The sequence below is a fragment of the Lates calcarifer genome, linkage group LG17 (assembly GCF_001640805.2).
Source record: "Lates calcarifer isolate ASB-BC8 linkage group LG17, TLL_Latcal_v3, whole genome shotgun sequence".
NCBI classification, from domain to species: Eukaryota; Metazoa; Chordata; class Actinopteri; family Centropomidae; genus Lates; species Lates calcarifer.
In genome coordinates, this window is record NC_066849.1 from 14042362 (window position 1) to 14056392 (window position 14031).

General features: G+C 39.4%; 1 long non-coding RNA gene across 1 annotated transcript; it reads right to left on the reverse strand.

Moving 5' to 3' along the window:
* Positions 1 to 13375, reverse strand: LOC108881301 (uncharacterized). Its single transcript, XR_001960605.2, has 6 exons — positions 13302 to 13375; positions 12683 to 12763; positions 6427 to 6619; positions 6004 to 6040; positions 696 to 883; positions 1 to 138 (listed from the first exon to the last, which is right to left on the reverse strand). It is a non-coding gene; the product is annotated as an uncharacterized LOC108881301 (long non-coding RNA).
* Between the last annotated feature and the right edge of the window lie 656 nt (positions 13376 to 14031).

Here is a 14031-nt window from a genome sequence, read left to right on the forward strand (position 1 = left end):
TAAATACTTTACTTACTCTAAAAGAAGGCTCATGTCGCTCTCTAGCTCCTGGAAGCTTCTCAAGGTTCTGCTGCAGCGGGGTAGCTACGGAGTCTTTAAACCTCATGGTGGTCAAGTGCAGCTTTAACCAGTCCATTGCTAGCAGACACACAGAAATAACTAGATAACTGAGTTCAAAGTTGCAAAACCCATCAAATACAGAGAAATATACTCACTGAGCACTATAAGGAACACCTGCTTATTCATGCAATTACCTAATCAGCCAATCATGTGTTAGCAATACAATATATAACATCATGCAGGTACAGGTCAGGAGCTACAGTTCAGCTTCACTGTTGCCTGTCACAAATCAAAAGTCATTTCAAACTGGTTTCATGAACGTGAGAGAGTTTAGTGTACTTCAGTAACCTCCTCAGTGACCAGATCTGAATCCAATAGAACATCTTTGGGATGTGAGTCGAAAAAGAGATTTGCATTATGAGTGTGCAGCTCACAACATGGTCAACATGGGCCAGAATATCAAAGGAACATTTCCAACATCTTGTTGAATCCATACTATAAAGAACTGAGGCTCTCTGAAGAGCAAAGGGAGGTCCTACTAGTATTAGTATGGTGTACATTCTGCATTGCATAAAAACATGCTTCTTTTGATATTTTCTACATTCAGCTGCTTGTTTTATTTTCTAGTCAGTCACCTCATATTTTTGTAGGTGGATTAAGCTAATATTTCTGCTGTAAGCCTCCAGTGATTCTGTTGCTCCTCAGATGTGTGACACAGACTGACAGACGGTTGGTGCAGACGTCTCCTCTTGGCTCAGTGGACTTTAGTCCTACAGCTGCCCTCCAGCCTCCAGAATGCCTCTTATGGGGCATCTGCCACCTGCTGTTGTGAACATACGCACACAAATGTCAACATACAGACATACAAAAATATATTTATATATTTATTTTTTGTTCTGATCACTTTTCTGTGTTAACAGCATTGTGGCACAAATGAGAAGACATTTTTAAAAAAGTGCAGGACAATTATTTGAGCCACAAATTATAAATGTTCTCTAAACATCTACCTAAAGTAACAGGTACAAGCCCCCTGGGACTTGTTGTGTTCCTGTGCACAGTGGGAACAAAGAAAGCCTGGAACAAACTGTCTAGTCGTGAGTGCCATCAGATATTTTAGATTACTACCTCCCGGATATATTGGACCCAGGGGTTGGAAGCATTAAATTTTCTCTTTACAGACATTTACATACAAACATGAAGCTTCCTCTCTGCCATATTTCATAAAGGCACAGAGCACCTGCAACTTTTTAAAATGTATCTTTTGGTGTCTTGCTTTGACTTTTGATCCTCTATTTTCACAACTAATTCATTAATCATCAGAATGCTGTATGATTTTTTGCACAACAAGGACAGAATGAAAACAATTTTGTTTTTATTGACCTGCAAAAAAAATAAATTAATACATTTTATGCAGATTCTCTGGCAAGATCAAAGTGGGATTACAAGGTCTATATAATAAGTTACACAATATCATTAAATACACAGACTTCTGTGACTTGTCACTACCCAAACCTTAACACACATGTTCATTGAGTGTTTTTGTATTTTTTGCTCTAACATAAACCGTTATCTCCTAAATATAATCCTCATCCTAAATTTTACACTAAGATCAAATTTTTGTACAAAAATTGCCCTTTGTGTAAATGAGGAACAGCCAATTGTCAACACTTACAGATCAGCTTCCTCACCCTTGTATTGTTTTGAGGCAACGGTCTCCATAAGTGCATAGAAATGAGAGCACATATGCACACAGGCAGACATTGCTGAGGGGCAGCCCTGGCCTCTGGCGCTGGAAAACACAGCCACCTTGGCGCTGGCGTCTCACGCATCTGCCCCTCTCCCCCACTCCTAACAACCAACCTCCCACCCGAGGACTCTCCAGCAGTGCCAGCTGAGTCCAATCTCTGCCTGCCAGCTGCACCCCCCCGGGCGGGCTGCAGCAACATGGAGCTGGGGTCACCATGACACCTTCTCACTGGCTGCTAAAAATGGAATCTGTCAGGTACTGAAACTTATCGTGCTGCATGGTGGCACAGTGGCCACAGAGCAAACTAAATGTTTTTTTTAATACCAGCCATTTAAATGAAATAATTTGGTGAAAATAATCTGTACAAATGTTATAATTCCTCAGAGAATGAATAGATTATTAAACTACCTCCAGAGATGTAAAAGGAGTAGCAGTGCCATTTTTTTTCTGTGATCAGAGCATGAAAGCTTTTACATTTACAGATATGACAAACACACGTCTTTTCAGAAAAAGTCTTACATGGAATACTTGACTGACATACATACATGACAATACACTTCAATACTGTAGTTTCCCCAGAAATAAATAAAAGGACCTTGTAACTGCTGTAGGAAAAGGAACTGTAACAACTGCAAAACATCTATGGAAAAACATTATACCTCCATCCACTGTTTGGTTGTGCAGTGTAAAAATACCGTAAAAGTAATGTAATGACTGTATAACAAATATACCATCAACGTCCATTCTGAGAACCTCACAAATTAGCACAGGAAAGACAGTCTTCAACTATTGTAAAATCTTTTACTCATCAAGCATATGTATCATTAAAACATAAACAGACTAAACTAAACATACTGAACATACTGTAGCTGACATGAAAAATTTAATCAGTGGACATTTTTTAGGTCTAAATAGGGACTGATCCTTTTTATTTTTACTATTACATGTTATACAGTCCTTACAATACTGCCACTGACACTGCCTAACACACAGACACCAATTTCAAGAAAAGTGTCATCATTGCTTTTTACTGACTATTTGGCACAGTGGTTTGAGAGTAATTTTAGAGGCAAGATGACTAAAAATGAAAATCCTAATCCTGAGGGAGAAAGTGGGAGAATCAAGATGGGGGCTGGTGAATTAAAAACGCTTTCTTCTCTTTTGTCATCAAGTTGATATGCCAAGCATTATCTTCTAACTGCAACTGTACAGTAAATAGTGAACACTAGAAGAACAGAAGACTGTTGTGGTTCTGGGTCACTAACAAGTCTAAATGTGCATAACTGCGTGAATGTCAAGTAGGACATGTCTGCTCAATCACCCCTCTCTGAATGTGGTTTCAAACCATTCAAAGATGCTGTAATTAAAGAACTGTCAGTTATTTAACCAGATTTGTGTGACAATCTCAATGAGGTGAAAAAAGAAATTGAGCTGAGATGAGCTGCTGTGGCCCACAGACCACTTCAGAAACCCAAACAGTTGCACATAGGTAATGGCAACCTGTGCAGCTGCTTCCTGAGAAACCATTAATGATTAAGTAGAGAAAACAACTAATGTCACATGTGTGCTAGCATGTTTTAAACCACTACAAAGTTAAAAATATAATTCACAGTTTTAAGCTTTAACCAAAGTGGTGTCAGCATTAGTAGCTACAGTAAAGGAACAGTCCCTGGAGAAGATTTTTTTTTTTTAAAAAAAGGGAAATGAAAAATGTTAAAGCGCCTGAGCTGATGAGAAGATGAATCTTGGATGAAACTTTGAATAACGATGCCAACGACCCAGCTGCCAAAACAAGAAGAAATAATGGCTTCAAATAATGACTTGCCAGGATTTGTATGAAGAAATGAGACAGAAATAGCTCTGCTTGGAAAAAAAAGAATGCCTATTTTTACCCTGTCCTCTTCCCCTTTGTGTAATTTTAGTTAAGAATTACTCTTGCTGGCTTCCCAGGCAGAGGGCTCATCCATCTGCACGAGGGTGTTGCAAATATTACAGCGACAACTTTGAGAATGACGATAATGCCTTTCATCAAAATTTAAACACCTGGATTCACATGCACAAAAATGCATACTTCTCAAAGTCGCACCATTTTGTTCATTTAGAGGACAATTTGAGTCAGTAGATTAGATAGAAGTTTTAGGCATTTTGGGATCATTTGCACTATGATGTCACTGTAAAACACGCCAGAAATAACGGTGTCATTGACTTAATGAGATGTTTCACCTTTGCTATACCCCCAGTAGATGGTGAGGCATTATCTCAGTGTACAGGACACAAGAGAACACTTTGCCATTCAACTTCCAGATTCATAGGCAAAGCCTTTGGCTCTTAATTGGCCATTTGCAATTAGAGCGATTCTTTCTCCTCTGTTCTCCTACCCCACAGGACTACTGTGTGGGTCAAAAACTGAGTGAAGGTTTAAGGTTTAATTAGAAGAAAATTATAGTATATTGCAGTTTTCAGCTTGACCTATAGATATGCAGCTATCCGGCAATTCTATATCAAACTGTGCTAAGACTGACTGACAGTATCATTCTGTAATGTGCTACACTTGTACTCAAAGTCACTCACTTTTACTGTGCAGCCACAAAATACAAAACTTGAAGATTAAAATAAAAATCAGGGGCTTGTCAGCTACATTTTTGAATTGGGGGCCAAATAGAGGCAAAGACTTAGTAGGGGGGCAGCTGGTTTATAAGTACAGCATAGGTATGTGCCTCTGTAGAAATGTTTCTTCTTTTAAAGCAAAACACCTGCCACCTTTGGTTAACTATAAAATAAATCAATTGAGCATATCCTAAAACTGCTTATATTAAACCTCTGTCAGTGTTTGAATATCAGCATTGAATTAAATGACTCTCTACTGTGAGAGGAGGTTTTAATGTAGATTTACAACCCAACTCTGCAGCTCTGCAGAGAGTTTCAGCCTCTTTTAGCTCATTGCTTTGGTTGAGCTGTTGTCTGAGCCCCTTTCATCACGTTAAATACACAGACAAAGTTATACTAGCTTGTGAAGAAAGTCAAACATTTTGAAGCAAAAACACATGTATTTTTCACAGGAGTTGGTGGAGAGCAAACCAAAGCTTAACAGAGAGTGAATATTGGTTTTTGCTGACGCCACTCCTGATGATTCAGCCACAACAACCATGCTGATGTTGACCCATTTTACACCCCAATGAGATCTGCCCAGGCAGATAATTTGAGAGACAGTGACAACAACCACACCACACATTTTGACACATACTAACTAACTAACTGCACCCATACAAACACACACCAACATATGCCTGCAGCCATATACACAGACGTAAGCACATTTTAATACATATAATAATACATACCAGCAATACACATACATCTACATTCCCATTTAATCCAGCAGATGCACATCATGATACAGACTCACTCACACACTTTAACACACAATGAGAGAATAAAATTTGCAGAGAGGCTTTTAAAGTGATTTACACGCACTCTCTGTTTGTCCCTGTTTGAACTGGCTCATGTTCAAACTGAAAACAGGATATTTTTAGATAAGAGTATCACCATTCTGTCAAATTAGACTCAAACATTATGAGACAGCCAACGTAATCGTCCAAACAATCCTACAACAAAGTCTCATCAACTGAACTACCTTGGACAGGACAGCCAGTGCATCACACACACATACACACACTACTACTACTACTAGTATCACTGTAGTTAAAACCTCTGATCTTGTGTGGCAGCATCGCATGACAAAGGTTTGGGGAAATTTTTAAAGTACAACTGTATATATTATATTTTATTGCAGGAAGAAGCTCCAACTGACTTCCTGCTGGAGGTTTGCCTTATTTCCTTTCACCGTTTGCCAAGACCGCCAAGACACAGCCTTCCACGCTTTTCCAAAAGTCATAAGAAATAACTAGGCATGTAACATCTTTTACAACTGTAATAGAAGATTTTACATTAGGCAACTCAAATCAGTTACATTTTTGAAATAGCAAAGAAAACACTGATTTGTATTTGTTTACAGGAACAAGAGAAATGTTACTCCATCCAACAAAGGCAGCAAAATAAACTCAACTCTAAACCACAGCGTGAACTGACTGCCACTCTGACATCTCACTGCTGAAATACTTGGAAATCCCTATTTCTCACATTTAATGCTCTGAACATTTCCTATTTGCATTTAGACTGTTCAGCAAAGTGCCTACCTGGTGTAGCCGAGCTAATGATGGAAGCCTCCTCTGCCTAAAAAATAGAAAAATCATTACTCAGGGGCTAAAAGAAAGAGCCACATCCATTTCAAACCTGGAGCTGACTGATGCTGAGCAGGTCCCTGCTCCATCTTTCACAACAACAATCTGTGCAGAGCTCATTTACAGTAACAATGTCATCACGCCATACTAAAAAATATTAAACAGTGCAAGAGGCCATTATCAGTTAATCTCAGCTGAACTTGATATCTACTGGTATTCTAATTGAATCTATCCAGCTTTAGGCACCTGTATCATCCACCCAAGTGCTTTGGCTAAACAAGTGGCAAGCAGAACTGAAGAGTCTGTGCCTTTAAGGTTGTACAATAGGGCCTAGATGACACAGCAGCCCAGACCACAACATTCTCACTGTGAATGCACCTGTGTAGATGTGAATCAGTGTCACCTCAGCGAGAAATCAATCACAATCTCTCTCTCCACTCTAGCCTCCCAGGAACTGGTGGTTCCTCCACCCCAGCAGTCCCGTTCTGCCCGGGCAGCACCAAGGATGATACCTGACACTTCAGAAACTCCCTGCTGTGTCCGGAGGTGATGGCAGACTGCAGCTACGAGCCTGAAAATAATGATCAAATGATAAATAAATTAGTTAGTATAAGCTAATTTACTGGAATATGAGCTCATACAAAAGTGTTGTGTATCTCCCTTGCACACACAGCAGCACTTGTAATAATGAAGACATCCAGTTTGTGTTGCGTAGCTCTCAGTCACTGTGAAGTGATACAGCAGGGGAAGATGTCACAGCAGGTGATTTGAGGCCCAGCGTGCAGCCGTCATCAGACAGATTTACACTTTAGACAATAACAGCAACCGCATGATTTGTCTCTGCTCACAAAATTCCCTGTCAGATTCCCAGTAAATTGAGTGTGATTCTCAGGTTGTCTGAGTTTTGGAAAAAAAGAGGTTTTGTTCAGATGTTATCTTAAAGCATCAGATTGACTTAATGTTGCTGAATCAGTTAACTTTTCTTTCTCTCCTGAATGTTCAACTTTTTAAAAAAAAAATTGCCTTTATTGCTGGAAAGTTGAATGAAAGATTACAATGTACAAAAACATGAAGCTGTGATGGTGCAATATTTTGAACACTGTAGTTTTATTAGGTATGATCCTCACATTGAGCACCATGTCAGTCATTATTACGTGTTATTATAAAACACATGTTTACACAGACCTGGAGGAAGAATAACATCTCAGTAAAGTCATAGTATATTCATACGAGTATGAGGTTTGGTGAATGTAATGAAGAGCACCATGTGGGACAGTCCATAAATGCACCATATTTCTATAACTAATGTCATGTCATAAAAGTGATCTGGATGGTTTAGTTTACTCTGGTGTCTCAGTGTCAGTACATGGTGGTGACGTTTGTTCAAATCACAATGAATGTTTTCATGAACATTACTCACTGAAGTCTGGTGCCAAATGTCAGCTCCTCAGGAAACTGTGAGGAAGTCTAATAATCAAGTGTCAGCGCTGACATAATGTCCTTTACGCAAAAACTCTGATAAATAAAAGAAAAAAAAGAAAACAGAAAACAAAACGAAGGAGAGTATAACTTAGAGTCCGTTAACGGTATCAACAAACTACAGACTTGTATGTTTATTGAATTTTATTTCAGCACTCACTGCTACCTAAGATTTTTTTTGTCAAATGTTTTTCAAACTTATTCCATTATTCATGCACATCCCACTGGACATAAATATCTTTCTTGATGTTCCAGTAATGTGGCTGAATTTTCACTTAGATACAGAGGAGCTGCTTTGAGGAATTAAAACCTACATATTGTTCATCACTCAATATCTTTATTTACTTTTAAGACATCTGAAACAAGCATCGGTAACTTCACAATTATAGCAATGTGTGTTGGACGTGTGGAATTAGAAGTATTTGTTATATTAACTACGTTCTGACTGTTTGGTGTCTCACAGGGTTCCTGTTCATTCATTAATAAAAACAAGACATTGAGCTACCACATCCCAATAATTTACTTTCTCAAACTCTAACACATCAGTTCTCTCCCTGTAATCTTAAAACACACATTCATCACACACACATTTCACTGTCTACCTGATTTTTTCGTCACACTGACATTCAGTCGACCCACAAAGAGTCATCTCAGTACACATGTCAGCAGCGTTGGCCTAGTAAGGGGCCTGTCTGCTGTGTCAGGGTGCTCCCTGAGTTCACCATGGGCGACTGTGAGCATTAAGTAGCAATATAAATGGAAATTAGGCCCTCCAATGTAGAGAAGATGGAGTGGAAGGAAACAATATATGTTTCCAGATAAGTGGCAATGATAAAGAAATGACTGTCTGGATTACTTGTTTGTTGTGAGGACGTAATCCTCGGAGTTAATGCCTCCTCTGAGAATTGTGCAGTTATTTTTTGATTTACGGGTCTATTGTTAAAATGCACTCTGTGCTTTGGTACTGTACTGATTGATAAATATTTTTCTTCCTGAGGTTACTGCCGAATTATTCAAACACAGACTGATTTTTTTCTTGGTGGGCACCTGGTAGTACATAATTGTTTGGTTTCCAGTCACAACCTTTGCAGACTCTGCTGGTTAAGGCAAGGGAAAAGGTATTTTTTCCGATAGTTGGGGAAAGAATAATTTACCTGGGGAGTGACTAAATGGTCAACAACCCAGAGACCTTTTACAATTTTTGCCACAAGACTGCTCCTCTACCTCAAGCAATCCCTTGCAGTTGCTATTTCCTGAGGAGAGGGATTTGGGCTGATTCACTGAAAACATCGGAGCACTTCAAATTGTGAGCCAAACGCAGTAAGTCTGGATAAAGTCTAGTGACTGACAATGTGAAAGTTCAGTGGTTAAGTTCCATCAGTCAGGAATCTGTCAAAGACTTTTCAGACAGAGTACAGTGGCCAGGGTGAGGACACCAAGGGACCTGGCGAAGAAGGACAAATTATGAAGGCAGCTTTAAAAGTGCTATATGTAATATATTGTAAGATTTTCAAAAATTTACTAAAATTCTAAACAGAAAGTGAAGCTATAACAGTTTTAACATTATGCCGAAGACGTCTATATGTTGTGTTGCAGAGATATCTACTGAAGTTAGCACGCTAACCAGCTAGCCCCACACCACTTTATACCTCAAGCGATGAGTCACTGTACGTTCAGTCTGCCTCAGTCAACATGAGAGGATGAAGATGTAATGTTTCCCAGAGAGCAAGAAACCATGTTGGGTTTGATGCTGACGCTAGCTATGTAGCAAGTGCAAAGATTTACATATAGCACCTTTAAGCATCTCAATCAACATATTAAAGACATTATGTCTTGGTGAGAGGGTGGTAGCTGTGTGAATTGTTGTCTTTCTTTTTTCCTTTACTGCCACTGGGGCCGCTACAACTACAACACTGTTTAACATAGAATCTGTGGTTTTGCATATGCCTTAAGGGCTTCTAGACAGCGACCACGGTGAGCCCCATGACAAGCTGAAAGAAAGTTCAACTGTCATCAGTTCAGACAGCAATGGCAAATAGCTGTGTGAGCTCATGAGAGCAGCAGCCACCCTCTCTCCCTCTCTCTCCTCACTGCGGCTGCCGCCGACCTCACGGCATGGCTGCTGTCGTGTTTAAATTGGAAAGACTGGAGCTTTTCACAGCTTCTAACAACCTGCAAATACCTTCAGACAAAAACATTCATGGCATTTTAGCACAGCTACCTAAGCACTTACCCCGCCATGGTGTTAATATGATCAGCTTGTTGTTAGTGTCTATATTGCTTCAACTATACCGACATTCTTCCTTTATGTGATGATGCCGTGCAGCCTATAGTTATGTAGGCTACGTAAACTTGTTACGTTGCTAAAGCATATGATTACTGTTTTTATTTCCATGTGTTCTATCCATATTCGACCCACAGTATATACCGCACTCTATAACTCTAACAAGATGGTACTAACTTTCAGATGACCGAAAGGATAACTCTGTAGTTGTATTTGAGATGTGCACGGCCAAGGTCACTCTGCTTGACATTTTGTCAATACAGAACACATACAATTTTCAGCATCAATAAACTCTGCACTGTAATCAAGCATTTTATTGTGTGATTTAAGATAACGAGTGACCTTAAAGTCCCCATAGGTGTGAATGTGTGCTCATCTTGTGATAAGACGGTCAACCTGTCAAGGTTGAAGCTTGCCTCTCGCCCAGTGCGTGCTGGGATACGCTTCAGGCCTCTGTGACCCCGCAGGATAAGTGGGTGCAAAAGGAAAAAAAAAGGTTAGATGGATGTTTGGTGTTGTTTGTGTCGAGAGGGAGCGTGACTCAGCGGTCAACCACTGGGACTGGGACCGCCAGGTTAGAGAGGAACAGTCTGTTTTCTTCAGAGCGCTCAAACGTCACATAACAATCTCACATCTAAGCTCTCCTAGACCTGCCACATTTCATCTGATGTTTGTTTATCAGACTGAGGTGGGTCGTTCACCTCCTCCTCCTCAATAAAAAAAAAAAAAACAAGACCGGAATTTTTCAAGACAAGGTACTTTGAACAATACATAGTTTCAACAAATGTCTGCAGTCCAACAAAAGGAATCATGCAAATGCTGCTCGCAGAATTATGCAAATGATTCATCACAATGAGACCCAGGAACGAAGAAGGAGGAAAAAAAGATGCATACAAATAAAACAAAAATGCTGATGGACTGAGAGAGCTTTAGATAAGAATAAAGAAAATGGGCATTGTATAGAAATTCACAACCAACTCCAATTCCTAAAGTAGAGAAGGATGAAATATAAAAATAGCAATAAGTTTATCAAAAGTATGGATTATAAAATTTTGTGTGCACTAAATAAAAAAAATATAATGTACTGTGCATATCTAAATACATGTGTGTCAACTCTCCCCCCTAAAAAAACCTAAGTGAGTTATGACTAGATAAATCATGCAGATCTGTGGTTCATTAGATGCATTTAAATTCATGAGTCCTCCTAAGAACAGTGATGTGCTCTGCTCTCCCTCATGTTGTGTCTCTGTGTTGACAGAATCATTTTTTGTTAGTTGTTGATGTGCTTGTACGACTAATACGTCTTCACCACAGTGACAGAGCTCAGCGCTGTCTCGCGGCATTCAAACGCACATCTGCGGATAAACACCCCTCAGCCGCGCCTCCTGTCTTCGCTCTCACTGATACACTCAAGCCACCGTAAAATGTCTGGAGGAGGTCTGACCGTGAGCTGATCCCCAGAGGTGCAGACAAAATATGCGGCCGGTGAAATTACCTGCTGACCTTTTTAATTCCACAAGAGAATGAAAAAACTTCCACACACTGTCTGTTTGACCTTCACCAGGTGTACTCCTGATGTATAAGCTAATAAATGTACCAGCAGTGAGCAAGACACCATGCAGGAGTTTCTTCTTCTTCTTTTTTTGAGTTGTTCTGCACCTGCCACATATTCAGGTATGGAGTAAATCCATATTCTCTCAGAATTACACATTTACTCATGAGCCCCTCAGGATGTGGGGACCCTTTCTTCCTTTTTTTGTAATTAAATTGAGCAAAAAGAATCATTTATGAGGCTGTTTTTAGGTTTGAAGCCACATGCCAGCTATTCATCCTTCACCCTCTACCAGAGAAATCTAACTCATTTATTTCCACATTTCCCCAGTGAGACTAATTACTTGAGATGATTGGTGAAAGAAATAGCAGGCTGTTGTCCGCTCACTGACTGAGGAGTTGCACAGACTTGGCAGAGGAGTGACAAGGATGTGACAGAGAAGTTTTATGTGGTTGGGTGATGAGCACTGAAAAGCCAAAGTAGCCTGATTGTATAAAAATCCACTCGTCAAAGATTAACCTCCATGTCCACATTACTCTGCAGCTCAAGTACTATGACCCATCGCCATGTTGAGAATGGTAACCCTGCTTCAAATTCACACTACCATTCTACTACTACGATTACCACTACCATTCATACTGTTAACACAACCAAATTTTCTTTTTTGTTTCCAGTCATAACTGCTTTGTAAGAATTTCTGATTGAGACACTTGCATGACAGCTTTAACCAGCTGCTTCATAAATGTTTGATGTTTTTTCCAGCAGTTTGTAGTGGTTGTATTCATCTTCCACCAGGAGAAAAATGCAAATGAAATGCAGCAACATCAGTGGCTGCAAGGTCACACCTACTGGTGGTAAGTGGGCTACATGAATTTCCATAAAGTGAGCACATTACTGATGTGAGGTCAGGAGCGTTTTCACAGATTTTAAGTGTGTGCCATGGGAAAAGCCTATTGATAATGTACCAGCAACTGCAGCCCAAGGTGTGTCATTGTTTTTCTTTTATAACTGTCCACATAATATACATCTGCAGCCAAACGTCTGTGCTGATGCTGGCTATGTTTGTGACATTTCATCCACACTGAAAACACCATGCAGACACAAATAGTCTGCTTGGCGCTGTCTGTCAAACCAGATCACATAAATGAATTCAGTGACACAGAGGAGATCTGACTGTACCCATATAAACCATTTTATCTGCATAGAATAGCGACAGATGTGTTTTTGTAGATGCTTGTTGTTGCTCACACACAGGAGACTTGTTCAAAATGAAGAGAGAAGAACTGTGAACTCCCTTGAAGGCAATATAGCGGACTTACCAGAGTTACATAAGGCAGCGATTGCTCCTTTTAAAGACACTGGCATCTCTGCGTCTTCTTAACTCCTCGCTCACATTTTTCCTATACAGGCAGCAAAGATTAGATTTATTACAAGCTACCATGTCACTAGTTTGGCTCTCACTTGAATAAAACAATGGAATGAATGGGCCAAATTTACCACAGATTTTTCTTAGTTCTTACAGAAAGAAAAGCATTTGCTTTTAATCTCTAAGAGGCTTAGCTCCCCTACTAAGAGAGGAAGTAATGATTATATTCCCTAAAGTTTATCAAAGTCGTAGACATAGGAGATGAAACATCCTCCCAACACTGTGTTTCATCATAATAAATTAGGAATAATAAAAAAGGAAAACCCAGTCTCAGATGAAAGATATAATCTATCAGCAATCCTCTAAGCAGAAAATATCACTGGTGTTTGTGGGGGAGTTTCCTCTTCATTTGTCACACTTGAATCTGCCTTTTTTGTTTTTGGTAGTGGATAATGAAAATAGTCGTACCAATAAAATATTACTATAAAGAAAAAAACAATATTGTTTTTATATTGTTAACTCTTATATGTTCTTGTACTCAACAGCTGTTCACCCTTGAGATGTGTGGTTACCTTTGTTTTCTCCCCTCAGGAATCCCCATCTATACTTGGATGTACTGTGCTGACCGAACTTGGTGTTGGCTCATGACCTGCATAATAAAATAATTTGAACATGACTCAGCTTGGCAGAGGTACTGAACACTGGAGGTACTGCGTGTCTCAGTGTGTGCTGCTGTTTGAACAATTCATTAAGGTTCACAAAACCAGTAAAGTTGGTGCTCACCTCTATAATACTGCTAGAATACTGCTGAGAAGTTATAGGCTACATTTTATATGCACTGATGCAAATAAGTCAGTTAGTTTTAAGCTGTTCACCAACGTCCTTCAGATATAACATAAACCAAAACAACAACTAGAAACTCTTAAAAACCAACCAAGCATAATTAACTGTCACCAATTACATTGGTTATAGGTTATAAATGAAAATAATAACTTAAATTAATATATTAAAGAGCCAACACACCCCTCCTATTCACACCCTGTCCTCTACAGGCCTAAAACATGTACTACACTTGATAAGCTCCCTTAAGACCCTGAGGTACAGCACATGTACAGTAAGGACTCTTCTCTTATTGCATTTTGCAGCAGCTTTCTGCACTGCTTCTGTAGTTTTGGCCAGACTGTTATGCAACATAGCAATTTTAAGTCACAGAAGCAAAACAAGTTAATCACAACTTGTCCCTCTGAAAACAGAAGATATAAATATAGAAAGAAAAAAAAAGAACAAAAACAGCCTCATTCA